Below are 20,697 nucleotides of genomic sequence, written 5' to 3' on the forward strand. Positions count from 1 at the left end.
TCTTGGGCACTAGCCTACAAGTACCCAGGATATCTTCAAGGAGCGGTGTCTCAAAAGGCAGCGTCCATTATTAAGGACCTCCAGCACCCAGGGCATGCCCTTCTCTCATTGTTACCATCAGGTAGGAGGTACAGAAGCCTGAAGGTACACACACTCAGCAGTTCAAGAACAGCTTCTTCCCCTCTGCCATCCAATTCCTAAATGGACATTGAACCCTTGGACACTACTTCACTTTTTTAATATATAGTATTTCTGTTTTTTGCATGATTTTAATCTATTTAATATACGTATACTGTAATTTATTTATTTATTTATTATTTTATTTTGCTTTTTTTTCTTCTATATTATGTATTGCATTGAACTGCTGCTGCTAAGTTAACAAATTTCATGACATATGCCGGTTATAATAAACCTGATTCTGATTCTGATGCTTATACTTCGTGATCTCCTGTTACTTAAATTCTCTCAGTCTCTGGAAGTGATACAGTGGACCAGATAAGAGGCTTTCTGTTGTACATTCATTGTCTATTACTCAAAAGAGGCTGCCAACATTTCCCACATTTCCCTAAATATTCCTAAATATTTATATTATTGTTACCATTTACTTTCACTAATCAATAATATGGCATCTATATCTGGCAGAAATTATCATCAATGAAAGCATAAAAATATTCATTTCTTTTTTCTGCTTCCTATCTCAGTGTAGTCTTTAATTGTAAAAAATGGCAATAGGAAATTTACAGCGTCATCAGTCCGTAATCAATTTAAGGCTCAGGGATTGCCATTTGTTACAATTAAAGACTCCACTGAGGTAGGAAAAAGAAATGTATATTTTTTATCTGCAGTATCTACCTCTCCCTCACTGGACTGCTAAGCACTGAGCTGAACTGAATATGGACTCCTTTGATTTTGTGTTTTATTTTCTGTGTTTTCACTCATTCTTTCTTGTTGCACTTTGCACAATTTTTTTTGCACATGGGAAGTTGATGCTCTGCTGGCCGTTTGTGCGTTTTTTTTGTGTGGGATGGGGTTGATGTCTTTGTGTCCATTTGCTCAATTTGTTGTTTTTTTGCATGGTGGGTGGGTTGATGTTTTACCTTTGAATGGTTCCCATGGCTTTCTTTTGTGGCTGCCTGTGGAAAAGATGAATCTCAGGGTTGTATACTGCATATATACATTGCTAATAAATGTACTTGAATCCTTTGAATCTGCAGAGCTTTGTGTCTCTGTTTATGATATGTGTAGTGTTTTGTTGTGGTCATGATGTAATGAGTTCCATTATTCTGTGGTGTTTGTTGGCATTGTGCCATCCACTATGATTTGTCCTCATTATATTATTAACATTCACTTTGATCAAACATTCAACAGCTAATGGGTCTTTCTTACAGGCTTGTAAACTGTGTTTTAACTACTTCCTTATTGTAATGTTGCAGAATTCTTTAGCAATTACATTTTAACTTCGTATTTTGTTTTGGATTGTACATTGCTCAGTTAGATAACAATGTCCTGACTTGAGGAGACCAATACATAATGGTGATAGGGGAATGAATGTAGGGCTGAGATAAAAATATTAGCTGTAGTCTTGATTTTTGGTGGTGCAGACTTGAGGGTTTTTATTTCTTATATTATTATGTAAACAAACCCAGTATCATTTTGCCTGATTGGGAGACTCGGGCACTTTACAGGAAGTACAAGTGAGATCTCATAGGCATCAAATGGCAGATCGAGATGACAAACTTGGAACCTCTGCACAGAGCCAATGGTCTATAGGGGAAAAAAATTGCTTGAGCCATGAGAGGAGACATGGGGATAGATGACCAAAAGATTTGTCAAATAGTTTTGAGGCATATCTGGAAGGAGGGAAAGGCAGAGAGACACAAGGAGGGAATTCCAGAATTTAGGAATTAATATTAAAGCCATTTAAAACTATAACCACAGAGACTAGTGTCCATCCAATTTTTTTTTCTCTCTTTCTTTCTTTGCGGTGCATAAAATGGTGCATTTGTTATGATGACACAAGGTATGAAAATGAATTTATATTGTGAAGTACAATTGAAATTAGATACAGCAATTTTGTCAGCTATCTTTATGAAGAAGTTCACAGCAGATGCCTTTGTGTTTTCATTCTTAACTTGCTGGTGAATAGAAAATCTGTAGCTTGTTCTGTTCTTAAGACAAAGAAGCAGCAATTAATTCAGAAAATGTTGACTCATTCAGAAATTTACCCAAGCAATTCCTGATACACAAAAGTACAGAAAGACATTTCAAGTGAGATGAAAATAGAGATAGTTGTTTGTAACACTAATCCATCAGATTGACTGTTCATGATGAATTGGCTTTGCTTGTTCTTTATTTAGTTTTCCAAAAACTGAAATTTGCCCCAATGTTTGCTAGATGTCAGTCTGCAAGTACTTATCCTTTCCACCAAGTTACAATTTGTCTCTATTTTATTTTCTTCCCATCTTCAAAAAACATTCTAAATTATATTTTTTTTGTGTAAGTGAATATGGAGTACTGACATTCTTTTCTGAAAATCGTTAGCACATCTGTTACCACCTCTAGTCTAATCTAAAGCAATATTACACCTAACCAAGGTTGTGAGATTGTCATTGTAATCGAGGACAATCTCACAAGGAGCTGAAGATAGAATTAATAAATAAAATATAGAATAGGGCATATCTATATTGCTGGGTAATACGTGGGAAGATGCCATAATTGTAACAAATGACAACGTTGAGTAAATATTACATGAAACTTCAAGATTGAAGTTTATTTATCACATGTATATCAAAACTTTTTATTTGCATTAACAACTAATGCACCTGAGCATATGCAGGGGCGGCCTGCAAGTGTCACCACACACTCCGATGGCAACATAGCATATCCACAATGCTTGGCAGAACAGCACTGAATACAACAAGCGACAAAACAACAACAGCAGCACAAGCCGCATTCCTCCCTCCTACCCACACACATACACAGTACTCTAACCCCCAGACAGGCCGTCTTCTTTGGCCTCCAGCCTCCAGCGGACTTAGATTAGGACTCGGACTTGTAGACTTCAACTACTCCAGTGGACTCACAGAGATTCACAGACTTGGGGCTCTGGCCAACGGACCTCGACTTCAGGACTTCCAGTTTGACCCTCAGGCCTGGATCCTTGCCATCGGCCCCACTAATCTCTGAATTCTAGGCCACGAACTCTGGGCTGGCCGATGAAAGGATCTCAAACTCTGGGTCTTGAACTCTAGTCTCACTAATTCGTGAACCCAGAGGGGCTGTCCTTCAGTGAGATGATATCCCCTCAAGCTCTACATGGTTCATACACCCAGATCTCAGCCATTGAGCCTGTCTGATAATAAAGTTGTTACATCAAGTAGGCTCTCATCATTGCCAATTGCATATGTAATAATGTAAAAATAATAGGTTAACACCCTGGATAATTAAAGGGACTGCAGTCTCGGTTCTCATTCATCGGGTCAAGTATGTGATTAGCAATCATTATTCCACTGTTAATATGGTATTTAAATCTGTGATGATTATTAACATGCAGATGCCCCAATTTCAAGGTACACATGGGGAGTTACTGCCATTTCTACAAAGCTAACAGAGAAGTGACATAAGTATTCCAACAGCAGAGTGATTCACATCCTGATCACAAGCAGCTAGATGACTTACAATTAAATAATACAAAGGATCATTATATACATTTTGTCATCTCAGAAGGAGAACTGAAGTTGGTGATCATTCTCTGTTTAGAGACATAACAACAAATCTGTGTAGATTAGAAGAGTAGTGCCTGGTATCATCATGCTTGAAACTAACAACAACTTTGGGATGTCCACACTTTGGTAGTTGGAATGGGAATCAAAATATGACTGTGAGTAATTCATTGTACATCCACAATTTACCCTATGCCAGTCAAGGAACTGATAAACAATTTGTACTGTAAAACGCAATGAAATATCAAGAATGGGCTTTAATGAGTATTAATCTGTGATTGATTAAGGCTTGGCAAAATAATCCTGAAAACTAATTGTTTGTTTTGTAACAGCAAATTATTTTGAACTAAAAAGACTTTTAAACAAAAATCTTTTATAGGTTATTTAGTATTTTTGATTTTCTACTTTAATCATATTTATTTCTATGTCTAATAGCAAACGTGACATTACAGTTGTGCCTTTCACTTCCTGGTTTTCTCTCTCTGAGAACAACATTAGGTGCCCAGTCGATCTATCCTGGGCCCAACATAGTGATGCAATTCCAAAGAAGGCACAACAATAGCTATATTTCATTAGGAGTTTGAGGAGATTTGGTATGTCACCGAAGACACTCACAAATTTCTACAGATGTAGTGTGGAGAGCATTCTAACTGGCTGCATTATCATCTGGTATGTGAGAGGGGTATCATACACAGGGTTGAAATAAGCTGAAGGGAGTTGTAAACTCAGTCAGCTCCATAATGGGCACTAAACTCCATAGTATCCAGGACATTTTCAAGGAGCAAAATCTCGAAAAGGTGGCATCCATCATTAAGGACCCCCATCACCCAGGCCATGCCCTGTTCCCATTGCTACCATCAGGGAGGAGATACTGGAGCCTGAAGACACACACTCAATGATTCAGGAACAGCTTCTTCCACTCGCCATCCTATTTCTGAATGGACATTGAACCCATGAACGCAACCTCAAGACTTTTAAATTTTTTTTGCACGACTTATTTAATTTAACTAGTATACATATACTTACTGTAATTCATATTTTTTATTATTATGTATTACATTGTACTGCTGACACTGATTCTGATATCACATCTGCTGGATTCTAGGGATCCCTTTGAATAACAGTGGGTTTTCTGAAAGAAGAAAATCTCACCACCAAGGTTGCAAGATTTTCATTTGGGGGTCTGTAATAAGTTCTGTTTCATAATGAAATTCTGTCATTATTACTCAGAAGACAACATTTTATCATTTTATACAAGAATGCCAGCTCTTTACTTTCAGATCTGCCTGCAAATTAACAGCCTATTGATGTAAATCTTTGCATACTTCAGTCATTCCTCTCTACAGTGTGCTAACAATTAGTGTTACAATTGCTCAAAATTGCCTGGCTTTAGGCTTTTTCAAATTGCGGTAACTCACAACCATTTGTTACTTACACTTTCAGTGATTGCATTATCCACTCCAGTCAAGAGAAGATGTCGCCAGCAAACATGCAACCACTACTTCTTTCACTTCTTTTACTTTTTCTTCTTCTATCAAATATGATTCTGCTATTATTGGAGCCTGTGATCTACATTTTGAAGGTGTGGTTTCGGGTTAATTGAGCAACCTGATGCTGTGCTGTCTCTGAAACAGCTTGGTGAGATTTTGAGTGAAGTGTGCATCCTGAAGATGGGGTGCGAGCCCAAGATCAACTCCACTTCTTGCTGATTTCGCCGATTAAAACATCAAGGAAGATTGAACTCAATGAGGCTGAGTGCATGGTCAGCGCTGTCTGCCTCTGAGTGATCGGTCTCTCTCTCTCACTCTCTGCTCCCAGAGGAAGGTGTCTGCATTTGATCAGTCTCTCCCTCCCCTTTTGCTCATTGCAGCCAGAGTCTCCGGTCATGGGCAAGATTGAATTGAGGCGGTTGGTACATTGGGCTCTGTAGTTCATGTTTCAGTGATTTCTGGTTGCTCCTTTTTTGTTGCTATTTTGTGTGATTTTGATGTTGGTGCACTGGCTCTATGGCCTGTAGTCAACAAACCACGTGGTGCTGGATTGAACTGAACTGAGCTGAAACTGAACATTCCCGGACTGTTTTGATGACTTTGTGGTTTGATGTTTTATATTCTGTGTTTTTGCTTGTTTTTTTCATCCCTTTTGCACGATTCATTCTTTTTGTGTGTGTGTGTGTGTGTTGAGGGTTTGATGTTTTTCTTTGAACAGGTGCCATGGTTTTAATTGTTTCATGGCTGTCTGTGGGAAGACAAATCTCAGGGTTGTATACTGCGTACGTACATTGATAATAAATGTACTTTGAATCTCTGAACTTGAAAAATCTGTTCCTAAAATATATATTTCATGGGCTGGAAAAGTTCAGCATCAAATACAGAACATGAAACGATCATTACACTCACAGATTTACTTCAGGCTTTTAAATTGGGACTGGCAGAAATTAGTAATCCAAGCCAGGTGATCATGCAGTGGATGGGACAAGACAACTGAGTGTCTCTTTAACCATTCAAACAGAAGAGTCCTTGCAGAGTTTGATTAGAATATTAAATTCATCCTCAAGTTTTATACAGAAATTGAAATACATAAGAATCAAAGTTTGGATATAGAAAGCACCAAAAAGATGCCAAAAATGTAGCTCATAAACTTTTTTCCCCAAATATTCCAGCAACAACTAAAAGTTGAAAGCACAATACTTCACACCTGTAACAGTTAACTACCAGAGAGGCTTTAATTAATACTTATCAAAGAGCAAAAACAAATTCCCTATACTGGTTCAATGACTGCAACCCTTACTGGAATATTTCATGAGCATCTTATTAAGGAGATGTGAGCACACAGACTCCGTCTATCCAGTCCAGTCCAATCTCTCAGTGAAGTTAAAGTCTGCTGACACTGGACCGCTGAAACACCGATACGTTTTTGTTATTTTTACTCCTGAATTTGGCTCTGTTCTTTTTTTCGTTTGAGGGCTAATTCCTTTCCCAAAAGGTAAAGGAAACGGTAAGTATCTTTCATCCAGCGTTAAAATTTGCCAGGTTCTCTGGAAAAGCACCACTTTGCCGAGGGAATCCAGCCTGTGGTCTTGGAGATGGAGCACGTCACGTCACCTTACTCAGTGAATGAGAAACTTCCATTTGACAATTTATGTGGTGATTATATTAATATTTAATTTGATAAGTTTCGATCTGAGCCGCGGATGTTTCCTTTCCTTCCACAGATGCTGCTCGACCTGTCAATATCAGTTCCTCCAGCATCGGTAGTCTCTTGGAGTCTCCAAAAGTATACTTTATTTCCTTTTCACCCTCGGGAAAGGGGAGCCATTGTTTATTAAATATGTGATACTTTGCCTCTCCTTATTTATAAAATATTTGCCTTTTGCGTCTCTTTTAGAGCACTGAGATGCATCCAAGAAGTTTCTTCACTGTTGTAAACGAGGTAAAAGCGGGGGCGTGTGTGATGATGTCCCATTCATTAACAGGTGCTAGCCGGTGGAGTGAGTCTGGAGCTCGCCAGTGAACGGCGCATGCCATTGGCCGCGCTGACGAGCTGTTATCACTCAGCGGCAGCGAAGTTTGTGTTTGTTACGGGAGAGGAAAGTTACAGTAAAAAGACCAGACTGTCTGCACCGCGTAGCAATCGGCTGAAAGCAGAAGGAGGAGGGAGTAGTAGTATTAAAGGATCCGAATAGTGCCAATGTTAACGGAGCCTTTGCACTGAGAACAAAAATCTTGTGACCAAATTCATCTTTTTTTTAAGCCTCTGGGTTTAGAAACCAGAATACAGAAGGACTTAATGCACCCAATCTAGCTGAACGGTCTTGAGAAACCAACAGCAAGCTGCCCATGTTGAGGTATGTTTACAATTCTCAGTAAAAACTACCTGGAACTACTCGTTAGTAGGTATTTACTTCTGCGGGTTTTATTTCGTTTTAAAGTGAAAATACCTCTCTCTTTGCACAATGGGCGTATTTCTCCTCCCACAAGTACTCTAGGATTTGCAAGTTTTTATTTTAATCTCGGGAAAATCAAAACATTCCCTTTTCTCTTGGGTTAACGTTTGGAAGATATTTTAAACCGAGTTTGGTTTTAATGTAAAATCCTAAACCGATGTAATTGCGGCAGCGCCAGTTTGGAAGTAAGTTTTACCAAAGCAATAACAGGTCAGGTTGATTTTGTGCAAAGAATCAAACAAAACACAACTATACTTTGTTTTGGAGTGGAAAGAGAGTGTATTCGTCTTTGTAATTTCACTACCCCCATCCGCAAGGGCTGTTATATCCCGACATCGTAAACTTAATTTATAATTTTCCAAAACTTAACATCAAAAGAGAGACGTGCTACAGACACCAACTGCAGGAGTTGGTGAGGCAAGTCAGAACGGCTTTGATTATGTCTATAAAGTTATTGCTACTGTTTGGGACATCTTATCGAAAGACTTGGCCGTGAGCGCGGGTACTGGAGGGGTACTTGCATTTTCCCCGTTCTGCAGTCTGTGCCTGCTCCTCGTGCACACGCACTCCGGGGGCGTGCTACCGGATTGTGGTAACCACATATCGAATGTGGTTAGCTGGGGGAACCAGTGTGAACAACAACTGCCTTCGTAGTCCATGCAAAATGCATCCTTTCACCAAACTAAATGCAGTAGCGCGGTCCTGCAAATTAGTGGAGATGAAGCGAAATTGAGAGGCTAGCGTCTGATTCACCCGTGTGCAACCGAAAAGAAAATCCTCGCTTCAAGCTCATACATTACTTGTATCCTCCACTCCCCCAATCACCACCCCCTCACCCAGCCTGTATGGTGGGTCACGAAGGCCATGTGATGTTATTGCCCTGTTTCCTTTGGCACATTTCTCTGAACTGTTCATAAATCTCCATGGTTAGCGAAGTTGCACTTCAGGATAGAAAAGGGAAGGATAGAATTAAATGTTAGGGTTGGAGTGGGAGTGCGGAGAGAAGGTTATGGGGCAGAGGGATGGAGGGAGAATGGGGTACCTTACTGGTGATAGCTAGGGGCAAGGTTTGGAGTTTATTATAGTACAGTGCAAGTTTGTGCTTGTTAGAGACCAAAGTCTCCACGTTATTGATTTTGGTCTTGACCTCTTTATTAAACGTCAGGAGTTCTTCAAAAGCATGATGATGTATTATTAATTTGGTGGGCGCATTACAGGAAAGAAACATATTTTACAACTTAACCCTTTATGCATAGATGCTAGGGGTTCCAATTTGGAGACGATTGAGGAAAACAACACGGATTACCAAGGCAGTGGTGTTGCATTGTTTTCCTTTTTTTTTGTAATCATAGGTCAACATTTCTAAAATAATGTATGAAATTTTAGATTTTAGGCATCTTTGGGTTTAGATTTTTGAACATCGAATGTCCAGATTTAAACCCCACATTTATTTAATTGTGTTTTGACCATTTTAGTTCTGTGAAATAAAGCTCTGGAACTCCTTCTCCAAATATCCTTCCCTCTCCTTGCCTTTAAAAATCTCCTTAAACCTATGTCTCCAACAAAGTTTTAAATCACCTTCTTAAATTTGAGGTTTGGAATCACATTTGGTCCGATAATATTCAAAAACTGCTGGATGACCTGAAACGTTGAAATTTCTACTCCCTGTAAATGCTGCTATTCAACACTCTTGAGTTCCTCCCACAGATTGTTGCTTCAGATGTTCGCTTCTGCAGTCTGATATATCTCCTGAAGTGCCTGGGTTGTTTTCTTTATGCTGAAAGGCTGCACATATGTAGATGCAAGCTGTAGCTGGTGAAATCCAATGTTGATATGAACTGTTGAAAGTAAGGAGCCAGAAATGATTGATTCTGATATCTGTGAACAGGAAAGCTTCCATGAAAAGACAAATGGGTGGCAGTTGAAAAAACTTTAAACAGGAGTGAAAAGGATAAGTTAGAGTTAATGTAAGTAAAAAGAATAAAAAGCATACCATTAATTGATTTAAAATTTGTCTAGGCCTCTTTCCAATCTGAACTAGAGAGGTTTTTCTACAAGACTGAGGTCTTTCTAGAGTTGGGAAGCAGGTCTATTCAGTTTGATTGTCGGTGAATTCTAGCTCTAATCCATTTCTAGCTGCGTCCCTTTTTGAAAGTTCTGTGGGGGAGGGGAACAGCCTTGGTAAAGGTGAACCTCATCAGAAACCATTAGAAGCCAAAATAGTGCTGTGGGACAAGGAGAGTCAAGAATGAACATTCAGACTGAAAAACAAACATTTAATTACATCTAACAATCCCATTTGAAGATTGCCTCTGGAGCAACTGAGGAGAGTGAGCAGGTTGCTAAGAGTCCTTTGGCTCTTCCAGTCTGTGCCAAGCCATTTAAACTGCCTAGTCCAATCAACCTGTACCTGGTCCATAGTCCATCCATGTATCAGAATTATAATCAAGTTTAATATCACTGGCATATGTCATGAAATTTGTTGCTTCTATCCAAACTTCTCTTAAATGTTGAAATTGAAATTGCGTCCACCACATGCAGTGGCAGCTCATTCCACACTCTCACAATCCTCCATATGAAGAAGTTTCCCCTCATGTTCCCCTTAACCATTCTCACCTTTCACCCTTAACCCACGACCTCTAGTTTTAGTCACACCCAACCAAAAAGCTTGCTTGCACTTATCCTATTTATACCCCTTATGATTTTGTATACCTCTATCAAATCTCCCCTCAATTTTTTATGTTGTAGGGAGTAAAGTTTTTAACCAATTCAACCTTTCCTCATAACTCAGGTACTCTAGTCTTGACAACAGTGTCTCCATACTCTTTAAATCTTATTTACATCTTTCTTGTAGGTAGGTGAAGAAAACTGCACATAATTTTTCAGACCATATTTCCAGCTGGTCCAGATTCCATGACAGGCTTTGATGGTCTGCCTTGCTGTCCACTACACCCCCAATATTGTTGTCATCTTCAAATTTGTTGATCCAGTTAACCACATTATTGTCCAGGTTGTTGATATAGATGACAAACAACAACAGACCCAGCACCAATTCCTCTGGCACTCCACTAGTTATAGGCCTCCAGTGAGAGAGGCAACTATCAACTACCACTCTCTGGTCCCTTAGAATACCTATCCAAAACTTTCCCACGACTGATGTCGGGCTCACCAGCCTATAATTTCCTGGTTTATTTCTAGAGCCTTTCTTAAATAGCAGAATAACATTAGCTATCCTCCAAACCTCCATTACCTCACCTGTTGCTAAGAATGGTTTGAATATCTCTGCTGGGGTCCTGTAGTTTCTGTACTTGCCTCCCACAGGGTCCAAGGGAACACATTGTCAGGCCCTGGGGATTTCTCCCCCTAATTTACTTCAATACAGCAAACATCTCCTTTGTAATCTGTATAGGGTCCATGATCTTGCTGCTGCTTTGCCTCACTTCTATAGATTCTATGACTATCTCCTAAGTAAATAAGTAAATACAGATGCAAAAAGATCCATTCAAGATCTCCCCATCTCTTTTGGTTCCACACATAGATCACCATTCTGATCTTCCAGAGGACCAATTTTGTTCCTTGCAATCCTTTTGTGCTTAACATATCTGTAGAAGCCCTTAGGATTCTTCTTCACCATGTCTGCTAGAGCAACCTCATGTCTTTTAGTCCTCCCAATTTCTTTCTTTAGTGTTCTCTTGCACATATCTTATACTTTTTCAGTATCTTATTTGGTCCTACCTGCCTATACCTGCTATGCACCTCTTTTTTTTTTCTCAACCAGTATCTCAATATCTCTCAAAAACCAAGGTTCCCTAAATCTGTTGTTTCTACCTTTCTTTCTGATAAGCACATACAAGCCTTCTACTCTCAAATTTTTACCTTTGAATGCCCCCACCTTTGCCAGAAGACAGCCTATCCCAATTCATACTTGCCAGATCCTTTCTGATACCATCAAAATTAGCTTTTCTTCAATTTAGAAACTCAGTCCGCAGACCAACCAGTAAGTATATTTTGCGTATTTACTTTGAAACTAATGGCATTATGATCTAAATGCACTAGATGCAAAGTCTTCCCCTGCACAAGGTTCTGTCACTTGCCCTGTCCCATTCCCTAGTGGGAGATCAAATATTGCACATTCTTTCATTGGGATTTCGATATACTGATTAAGGAAACTTTCCTGAACACATTTGACAAACTCTATCTCATCTAGTCCTTTTAAAGTATGGGAATCCCAGTCAATATGTGGAAAGTTAAAATCACCTACGATAACAACCTTACGTTTTTATTTGCAACGGTCTGCAATCTCTCTACAAATTTGTCCTCCCACTACCATGGGCTGTTGGGTGGTCTACAATATTGTGCTGTTAACGCTGATTCATGCCCTAAGCTCATCTGCATCTGCCTTCCCTACAATGCTTATTGCATTGAAATATGTGAAACTCACCTGTCCCACCATGCTCAACCTTTTGATTCCTGACTTTGAAGTCTTAACAACATCTCCACAACCACTCCACCATCTGTTCTGACACTGCAGTTCCCATCTCCCTACAACTCTAGTTTAACACCCACTTTCCCACCTTCCCCCCCCCCCACCACCACCATGCTGTTCTAGCAAACCTTCCTGCGAGGATATTAGTCCCCCTCCAGTTTAGGTGCAAACTCTCTCTTCTGTACAGGTCCCACCTTCCCTGGAAGAGAGCCCAATGACCCAAAAATCTGAAGCCCTCCCTTCTACACCAAGTCCTTAGCCACGTATGTATAATTTTCCTAGTTCTGGCCTCACTAGTACATGGCATGGGTAGCAATCCTGAGATCACAACCTTGGAGGTCCTGTTCTATAACTTAGCACCTAGCTCCCTAAACTCACTTTGCAGAACCTCGTCCCTCTTCCTACCTATTTCATTGGTATCAACATGGACCATGACCTCAGGCTGCTCACCCTCCCAGTTATGAATGCTGAGGACTCGATCCGAGATGTCCTGGATCCTGACAGCTGGAAGGCAGCATACCATCTGGGATCTCGTTCTTGTCCACAGAATCTCCTTTCTGTTTGGTCCCTCAATGATCAATGTCAGGTGTGGCTCTATAGACTGGCCCTCCTGGCAAATCAGAAGGTTGAGTTCTGCTCTTTCTCAAGATTTTAGCTCTTGAATTTTGGCTGACACTTCCAATGGAGTACTGAGAAGGAGCTGTCATCCTGGAGGCAAAGTTTTTTTCATTTTCAATGAAATGTTAAACAGTGTTAGTATCTTCATTTTAAGGTAGACTTAAGATATTTAAATAGTTCTATTTTGTAGAATGGGGTACTTTCCCCTAGTTGACAAGCTGTTGTATCCAATAATTATCTAACATTCGATATTAGCAAGACCAAATGATCTGGTCATTATCACAATGCTTGCTAAGGACTAATTTGGCTCAGTGGTCTCGTGAAGACCTTGCTGGGGATCTTTATAGCATCTGAGGAACTGTTTACCCCTTGATTACTCATTTCCTCTGAAAGACTGCTCTGCCAACTGTTTGGCACTGAACTGTCAGGCTAGACTTTGGCCTTGATGTCAGAACGCTGAGCGTTCATCCATTAAGATGAGTCCAAAGAGTGCTACAACTAAGCTAGATGTGGCCTCATCTACCCCGGCAACTAAGTGAATGGGGAAAACTGATTGAGAACATCTGCTTTTCTACTATATTAAGAAGATTCAATATTGAATGGCTGCCAGTAACTAGTGGTGTTCCACAGGAGTTGGTGTTGGGACAGCTTCTTCTCACCTTATGTGTCAATGATTTGGATGATGGAATTGATGGCTTTTTGGCCAAGTCTGTGAATGATTCAAAGACAAGTGGAGGAGCAGGGTGTCTGTGGAAGGACTTAGACAGATTGGGAGAATGGGCAAAGAAGTGGCAGATGGAATACGGTGTTGGAAAATGTATGATCATGCACTTTGGTAGAAGGAATAAAGGCATATTCTATTCTATATATGGCGAAAAAATTCAAAAATCAAAGCAACTTGGGAGTCCTTGTGCAGGATTCCCTAAAGGTTAACTTGCAGGTTGAGTCAGTGGTAAGGAAGGCAAATGCAATGTTAGGATTCATTTCAAGAGGCCTAGAATATAAGAGCAAGTATGTAATGCTGAGGCTTTATAAGGTGTTGGTCAGACTGCACTTGGTGTATTGTGAGCAGTTTTGGGTTCTTTATCTAAGAAAAGATGTGCTGGCACTGGAGAAGTTTCAGAGGAGGCTGACATGAAGGATTCTGGGAATGAAAGGATTAATGTATGAGGAGTATTTGATGGCTCTGGGCTTCTACTCGCTGGTTTGGAAGAATGAAGGGAGATCTCACTGAAATTCATTGAATATTGAAAGGCTTAGATAGAGTGGATGTGAAGCAGATGTTTCTTATAGTGGGTGAGTTCCAGACCAACCTCAGAATAGAGCGGCGTCCATTTAGAACGGAGATGAGAAGGAGATTCTTTAACCAGATGGTGGTGAACCTGTGGAATTCATTGCCATAGGCTGCTGTAGAGTCCAAGTCATTGAGTATATTTATATTGAGGTTGATAGGTTGTTGATTAGTCAGGGCATCAAAAGTTATGGGGTTGAAGGGGTTAATAAATCAGCTGTGATGGAATGGCAGAGCAGACTCCGGGCTGACTGGCTTAATTCTATACCTATGTTTTATGGCTTAAATTCCTGCAAAGCCTGTGTAACCCCACAGACTGATCATTTGCATAGCCAGCCCCTCTTCAGAGAGGAGGAGTGTAGTAGTTGGATCAGTCCTCTCATTAGTCAGGTCACGCAATGCAGCCTGCTACTGCTCTTTATTTGGGCAAAATGTGGCAGTAAGATTGTGCTTTTAATTATTGAATGAGTTGGTTTTTCAGATGCATATTTCTAATTTAACAAACGATTGCTTCAAAAGACCCATATAGACAGATCCATTGTTTGAATTTAGTCTTTTTACACCAATTTCAGAAAAGAAGTGATACTAGACACAAAAGCTAAACACAATTAATTTTTTTCTAATTTTACATTATATGATAAAAGTAGGTAACACTCAATCAGTGATAAACAAACTTCTTCCAGATTTGGCCTGTTACACAAGCAAATAATCAAAATATTTTTTCATTGTATTGTTAAAAACTGGACAAATAATAAATACTGTTTCAGTACCACTAAAATTTACAAAGTAACATGATCTGGGATGGCTACTTGTTTTAATGTGTATAGGCCAATTTGTGTAAAATACCCTGGTCAGTTTAAAGTGGTTAGGTTGGTATGGTGATTTTTGCATTCTAAAAAAAAATGCTCTATTCAGTATAGCGCAAGAAACTTTGGCAATGAAAGGATTCTGTGCTAAGCTGTTGAATGCTATGAGGCGAAAACAGTATTGGTCGCAGTGATCCGAGCAAAGCAAGCCCAGTAGAACTGGTCGATGTGAAAGCTTGTTCTGCATAATGAGCCCAAAGTGACAGCAATCATAGTGCTACACTGTTCATGTGACAGTGGTACAAAGGAGCCATTATTAATGGCCGATGAGCATTGCATGGCAGTTGGACTCCTACTCAACTTGGCACCCTGAAGGGAGTCTGAAAAAATTGTGACCACGCAGAGGCGTTTCGTATACCTTGAAGCTTGAAGCACATTTATCTGAGTTGTAAATGTGAAAATACTAAACGTAAAATAAGTAAACAAAGATACTAATCATTATCAATTGACAGTAGCCCTTAAGATGAGGCTATCATGACAATGATGAAATCCGTATGTCATATTGCACCATTTAATCACAGGGCAAGTGAGTAAGAATTTTCCAAATCTCACTGTTGCATTATCATTACATACACACCAGTAACATTATTAACTGAAAATTGAGTTGTTTAAAGGAGTTGGGGCTGTCATCAGGTACAGTTGGTTGTTCAATATATTGATTTTGCTATTTTAATCTCTGAACTTCATGAGTTGAGACCTCTAAGCTCTGTTTACTTAAATGTGATTATATTTTTACATGCCATACTCCCCCTCCCTCACTCAACCCACACGAACCAGTTGTTCACTCCCCCACACAATCATTTGGCTTTCTATGGTGTAAGAGCTAGGATTAAAGTTTTTTAAAAAATGGCAGCTTTGATTATTTAAATTAAAAAATCCTTTTGCATGTCTACTCACAAATGAAGGTAACTTTATCTAAAGTTTCTACTAAACTTGTGCACAAATTTACCTACATCCTCTTCAGTTTTCCCCATCTGATTAGCCTGCTGATTATTTCAGCTTGTAGTTTTGATCTGGTTTGCAAGTCAACATTCAAGCAGATCTACTGGATTTAGAAATGGAATCTAAAGTTTTCGGAATTTTGTTCCTGTAGACGTTGTAAAGTTAGTTGTACAATAACTGGGGAGAGGAATTGTCAAAGCATCACCCAACTGCTTTTGGAGAGCAGCTTTATTTTGTTGTTGAATAACTTGTTCATTACTGGAAAAACCTTTCTGCAAAAATGGTCACTTTTGTGCTTTTGTGTTCCTCCACTGAATGAATCAGGTGAATAAAAGCTTGCTGTAGCTGACAGCTGGATCAGACAGGCTGTGGTTATGTCATAGAAGGCAGCAAACATGCTGCATGCCAACCGTCTTTTTAAAGCATCTTTGAATTTCTCCTGCATTGGAGTTAAGCCAAACAAAAAAATCCTGAAAAGACTTTTTTTAACCTCTCAGAAGTTTTCAAAGCAGCACACAGTGGGCTCAAAATAGGAAGTGAGTAGTGAGACATGGTTATTAGTCCTTCAAAAATTGAATTTAATTATTCATTCCCTTTGTAATGGCACATCAGGCATAACAGTCCCTTTTAATTGAAATTATTTGTAAGGAGAGCAGGTGTTATAGTATGATTAAGAATAACAATGGTTCAGAACAATTATTGTGGTCATTTACATTAAATATTGCAACAGAAATCTTGACAAATATATTTGTTCATTTCAATTAGCTGTTACATGAGAGCCCCAGCCTTCTGCAAAGTCTCTGATTAACTTGATGCTGCGCTGTAACCTATAGGGGATGTATTATTTCTGTACCTGCAATATCAGGATTTGGAAAGAAAAGAGCAAGGGGCTACTTTGCTTTCTTTTAATATTGGGTTTACAGTGTAGGGAAAGAGGGAGACAACAACCAGCAGTATGGATAGTGGACAGACACAGAATAATGATAGTTTTGAGATCAACAATGGGAAGTACTCTCCTGAATTTGAGAGTGAACAGACACTGGACATAGTATTTGAAATAATGAAACCAATCATAGCTGTCTGAATGGAATGTAGCAAATGTTACTCAATTTTCAGAATGGATCAGGAATGCAATATCCAGCTTTTGGTCTTGGTATTGAAAATTGTGCTCACACTGATGGCATAAAGAGTTTCCTTTTATACCAGGTCTTCTGGAAAGTAGCTGGGATGAAAAGGAGTGTGACCATTACATATACTGTGTTCATTCTACTTCGTAGCTCATCTGTAAGCACATGGTCATTGAAGATGAAATTACTGTGGCTGATACAGGAACCAATCTAGTTTGATGCTTTTGTTAGAAGTTAGTCAGTAAATCATGAGCAACATGATGGGAACTGTTCATTTTCAACAGTGTCATCCTTTATGTTAAAGGGTGATATAGATGGAGAGACAGTCATGTTATAGACATCAAGGAGACTCATTCACCCTCAGGGGATTTAAAGATGGCTACAAAGTGCTCACTGTATCTTGTTTAGTCCGGAGTCAGATAATGGTATAAGCAGCTAAGATGCATGGTAATAGAAAATATGCCCAGTGGCTAAAGGGGTGGTGAGCACAGCTACACGCACTGCACTGTCTTGGATTATGAAACAGTTTTCAGTTCTGTGTTTTACCTTAATCCCAGCCAGGGGCAGATTTCATTAGCTGCATTATAGACAGGAGACCCTCTTGTTTCTTTGTGGAACAGTTGTTCACAATTTGTTTTGCAGCTGTGTTGTCGCTTGAGACCTGGTGCACATCAATCAGTGTAATCTGACCTTAAACCCACATTCATGGATACCATAAGCAGCAAATGTCCCTGAACAACTACTCGTTGATTTGAATTCGGCCAGTCACAAGGAGAAATACAAGCCTTTAGCCAGTCAAAAATAATGTTTGAAGAGTATTTGTTTTAGGTGGCTACCAAATGGATATTGACACAAATCAATGGGTGTGATCAATATGTCTGAGGAATCCTGAAGGCTTGCTTAGCAAATGGCTCAGATTTAAGGGGACAAACAAAATACCGGTGGGATGACAAGCTTTTCATTTACACAGCGAATTGGTGTGATCTGGAATGTACCCTTGAAGAAGGCAATGGAAGCAAATTTAACAGTAACTTTCAACGGGGAATTGGGTCAGTATTTGGAGGGGAAAATGACAAAGATCTGGGAAAGAGGCAAGGAGCCTCGATCTATTTGAAAGTGTTTACAAAGAGGCAGCACGTGGATGTTGGTCAGAAGATCCACCTCTTGCGAGATGATTACACATCTACTTTCAAGTTAAATGATAAACTGGACATTGCATTATCTGGAATGTAAATCCATTTATTAAGGACAGTTCTGATACCGTTTTCCCATTTGACATTTGTTGATTGCTCTCAAAGTACTTCCACTCCAGCGGCTTGACTGCAGAATGTGATGTAGGTTGACATTCCAGTGTGGACTAAAGAATTACTACACTATTGAAGGCACCCCATTAACCATTTAACCCTCTCCATTTGCTTAATTTCATGAGTCTTATTCAGAAGAGAATAGGGCATGTCTTCCTAATGAAATTCTAACCCCCCCCCAATATCTTTGAGAGCACCACTGACTCAGAGTCTCTGATCATATGGTAAACAGTGACATATATGCACTTTCATAATAAATTTACTTTTGAACTTTGATCATTATAATTTTTGTCTTTGTGGGGGCTTGCTGTGCATCAAGTTGATAACCTTTTTCCCATATTGCAACAGTGGCCAGACAATAAAAATACTCAATTTTCTGTGAAATGTTTTGGGACAATCAGAGTTTGTGAAAAACTCCATGGAAAATGTCTTCTTTTGAAAATAGTTCATGTTAAAAAGCAAGTTAGGTTTAGAATAAGTAACAAAATAAGATATCTGGGATACTGTGAAAAATGGGGGAAAATATGGTTTGAGTCTTGTACTGAAATTAAGCCGTCAATACTGCAGCGAATTTATTTTTGCTATTGAGTTACAACAGACTTGGAGTATTTTGTACGTACAGTTATGTATAATAGGACTATTGGATCCAGATATCAAGATCTCAGTTTTGTCAACCCCAAATCACCCCTGCAATGTGTGAAGACAGGTGCCAGACACACTGTAGGTGGGTCAAAGTCTATGCTCAGTACAAAGTGATCATTGTTAAGTCTTGCAGCCTGCACAGTCAATCATCTTAAAAGCGATGACTTACCCTTTTCATTCATCTGCTGCTCTCAGCTGCTACACAATAATCTTTATCTGCCTGATTCTGTTCAAATGTAAGTTGATAATTTCCATTTGTAGCATGCACATAGAAGCTGGGCATGAAGAGTTATCAGCACACAATTTAATAAATAAAAGCTTGGGGCACTCATTTCAGGGTGTAGGACTACATGTCAAAAGATGAAATGAAGCCTCCAGGAGTTGCCATGAAGTTCGATGGGGAAAGAACACAGACTGGGCCAGGCAGTGATACAGAGCTGCTCCAGTGACCCAGGTTACGTTATGTCTGCTTACTCCCACATCACGAATACAAATGGGAATTACGTTAATCTGTCACAGTAAATTGGTGCATGAATATGTGTTGGAACCTGAGTAGTTGATAGAGAACGTAGGGAGAACAAATGTGTTGGGGCAGGGTTAGTAGAAATGAGAGTTTGTTGATTGGGTTTTACTCAGTGGGCCTGGTGCCCTATTTCAATGTCTTGAATGTAAGGTTTGCTCCACCAAAGGACACTGCTCTTCTTTGTAAACACTTTCAGATAGATCGAGGCTCCCTGCCTGTTTCCCAGATCTTTGTCATTCTAATAGCGTGTTTACATTTGGAACTGAGTAACATAAGCACTACCTTTATTATATTCTATCTAATCTTTTCAAAAATGTAGACATCAACTCTTTTTTAAAAATGAACTACTGAATGTGTTGTGCACACTCTGTACTTGATGCCAGAAGTCTTGATTCACAAACCCCTACCAGGCAGTCCACACAAGTAGATAATGTCTTATTTGGAATTAATACTGTAAACTGTATATTTAAATTTGCAAACAATTTTTCAGCTTACAAAATTGGTTTCTTCCATAGACATTTCTTGGATTCAATGGCATTAGTGGACCTTCCATTTGGAGCTTTGATGAACATCAGAATGCAACATTGGGACTGTCTAATGGGTAACTTGTGTACTGACCAGGCTATCTCGATTTGTGCAGACCTCTTGTACATTAAGATGGACTCCTGACCTCACAACTTAACTCATCGTGGTCGATGATTTCTTTTCTAACTCGATTTCTTTTCTCCAAGCAGTGATATTTGATGAGTCCCTAAAATATACATCAATGCAATTAGGACATGGTGCTTTCTTCATTCGCTCCAAGCATTTGGTTGCAATATTTACAGTATTATATGTCAGTAATTTTTCATTCCCAAGAATTTCATCAGTAAAATGTTTGCGAGGTTCTTTTGGAAAGAACCCACCCTTCGGTGTGTAGTGGTGGGGGGACTCAATGTCATCAAGCTTCAGTGCAGTCCTCATGCAGCTTTGAGCCTTGCAACTTGAAATGTGCAGTTTTTAGTTGACTTAAATTTTTTTCATACATTTTGTGTGTTTCTTATTATGAATAAACAGTGTGAACGGCTTCTTGTTGATGAAGAAGTATCGAACATGTATTTATTTAAGACTAATGTACTTCAGAGCAGTCTGTATCCTGCTTAAATGTCATGAAACAGCTATCAGTCAAGGAAGATGGTGATGATGAAATTCACCATTGTCCAGCTGAGGAAAAGCACTTGGCAATTAAGA

The 20,697-nt window shown here is 39.4% G+C and overlaps 1 protein-coding gene across 2 annotated transcripts in view; it reads left to right on the forward strand.

Annotated features, from left to right (window-relative positions):
- Positions 1-7,280: 7,280 nt before the first annotated feature.
- The window catches only part of megf10 (multiple EGF-like-domains 10), a 171,780-nt gene continuing 158,363 nt past the window's right edge, over positions 7,281-20,697 (forward strand). For both annotated transcript variants that reach the window (XM_072258063.1, XM_072258064.1), the window contains exon 1: positions 7,281-7,569. The gene's annotated coding sequence lies outside the window, so the exon portion shown is untranslated. The remainder of the gene's footprint in view (positions 7,570-20,697) is intronic.

This window comes from Mobula birostris, chromosome 5, assembly GCF_030028105.1.
Source record: "Mobula birostris isolate sMobBir1 chromosome 5, sMobBir1.hap1, whole genome shotgun sequence".
NCBI lineage: Eukaryota > Metazoa > Chordata > Chondrichthyes > Myliobatiformes > Myliobatidae > Mobula > Mobula birostris.